The sequence below is a fragment of the Littorina saxatilis genome, linkage group LG9 (assembly GCF_037325665.1).
Source record: "Littorina saxatilis isolate snail1 linkage group LG9, US_GU_Lsax_2.0, whole genome shotgun sequence".
Classification (NCBI taxonomy): Eukaryota; Metazoa; Mollusca; class Gastropoda; order Littorinimorpha; family Littorinidae; genus Littorina; species Littorina saxatilis.
Window position 1 is genome coordinate 37,401,894 of NC_090253.1, and position 2,500 is coordinate 37,404,393.

The window sequence follows — 2,500 nt, forward strand, 5'->3', positions numbered from 1 at the left end:
TGAAGCCGGGTGATAAGACAAAAAATGATACATTTGAGTAACTCGACAACGCATTACCTTCAAACTTTTGGAGATTGGTGCTAACACGTGTCGTAAAGTAAATACGGAATTTCAAGTCCTTTGAGACATTAGGTCTGCTGTTATTTGTCATGTCAGAAAAAGTTCTTAAATTGACGGTAGGTTTTTGCTTGATTCATCGAAAACATTTAATTTGTTGAAATCTTCAAAACATGCCACATAATCAATTTCTAGTACATATCTTATCAGACATGGGTGGTAAGAGGATTTCAACGCGAAAGTAGTTGTTAAGAAGTTGACTCATTAAGCGAAAATGTCGTCCTAGGCATTTTCCAAGGATTTTTGTGTGCGTTTAAACAAGGCCTCTGACGTCATATGTCAACTCAACTCAACTCAACTCAAATTTTATTGGCTTCAATTTTCATTGAAGAATTTGTCTTGCGCTTGGGAGAAAGTAAGAGTATAACATATAAAAACAGCATTCATATCACATTTCATGTATCACACACAGTAATCACTAGTATAAGCCTACAATTATCACATTTGTACCTGTATCATACATGCAAATAAATAGTATCACATTTCCACGTATCACACACAATATATACATTACATAACATACAGCAAGCTTCCATCTCCCGCGCCCCCCCCCCCCCTCCCTTGTTTCAAATAAGGGAAAAACAGTGTTCAATCTATACATTATTAGAGAGAGAGATAGAGAGAGAGAGAGAGACAGTGAGAGAGAGAGAGAGACAGTGAGAGAGAGAGACAGAGACAGAGACAGAGACAGAGACAGAGAGGTAGAGAACGAACGAACGAACGAACGAACTTTATTACTCAAGGATGGAGATTTTAGGCTCACGCCTAGTCTTAAAATCTGTCCCTGCTAAACTAAGACATAAAAATAAAGACAATAAAAGGACAATCATCAGTCACAATCATACAGTATCACAAACTACAACATTACCTATACGAATACATAATGCATAACAGAACATTGAAATGTACATGTATGTCAATAAAATACAAAGGAAAAGAAAAGTCGACTCGCACACACACGCGCGCCGCATGCCTGCAATCACGCTCGCACACAATCCAACACACACTCGCACACACACCCTCCCCTCCACAAACACACACCCGCGCGCACACACACACACACACACACACACACACACACACACACACATACACACACACATACAGAGGTATGTGGAAGGTGTTTCTATAACCTGCCCTGTTATATAGTGCTATATGTTTTATGTAAAATCAATGTCTTGTTTGTACAATTGTTATGTACCACGCCTGAATTTCTCTATGAGATAATAAAGTATTCTTATTCTTATTCTTACACACACACACACATAGGGGGATTGTCACCAATTTGTAGACATTGTGTATTATTTTTGTACTTCCGTCAAAATGCGGTTATATGAGGACCTGTTTTGACTTTTATGTTTGAAAAGATAGAAAGTTGAAAATAAATGGAATGTTTAGGGAATTCGATACAAATGCAGCGGATAGATCTAACAGAAGAAGAGCGGAGACTTTGTTGTGATCAAGAGCAGTGATCATGAGTGGGTCATTAACAATGCGCAACAAAGCAGTTTCAGTTGAGTGGTTGGCACGATAGGCGGACAGGTGTACGTTCAAAAGGCTGTTTGCTTCAAGGTGTGCATTGAGCTGATTTAAGACAACCTTTTTCCATGATTTTGGACCAGAATGGCAAGTTTGAAACGGGTCTATATTTTTTGAGGGACGGCTTCTTCAAAAGAGGTTTTACAACAGCTGTTTAACAAGCTAGTGGAACTGAACCCGAGGAAAGTGACTCATTTATCAGATTGGTAATGATGTGGAGAAAGACTTCTAGGTTGTCATACATCAGTTTGGTTGGCATGGGATTAAGTTCACATGTTTTGGGTTGGGTGGCTGAAACCAGCTTGCGGACAGACTCCACTGACACTGGACTGAAACTAAAACAAGTCGTGTAAGGCGAAATTACTACATTTAGTCAAGCTGTGGAACTCACAGAATGAAACTGAACGTAGTCCGCCGCTAGTGCAAAAGGCAGTGAAAGTAACGAGCCTGTTTGGCGCGGCAGCGGTTGCGCTGTGCTTCATAGCACGCTTTACTGTACCTCTCTTCGTTTTAACTTTCTGAGCGTGTTTTTAATCCAAACATATCATATCTATATGTTTTTGGAATCAGGAACCGACAAGGAATAAGATGAAATAGTTTTTAAATCGATTTCGGAAATTTAATTTTGATCATAGTTTTTATATTTTTAATTTTCAGAGATTGTTTTCAATCCAAATATAACATATGTATATGTTTTTGGAATCAGAAAATGACGAAGAATAAGATGAAATTGTTTTTGGATCGTTTAATGAAAAAATAATTTTAATTACAAGTTTCCGATTTTTAATGACCAAACTCACTCATTAGTTTTTAAGCCACCAAGCTGAAATGCAATACCAAACCC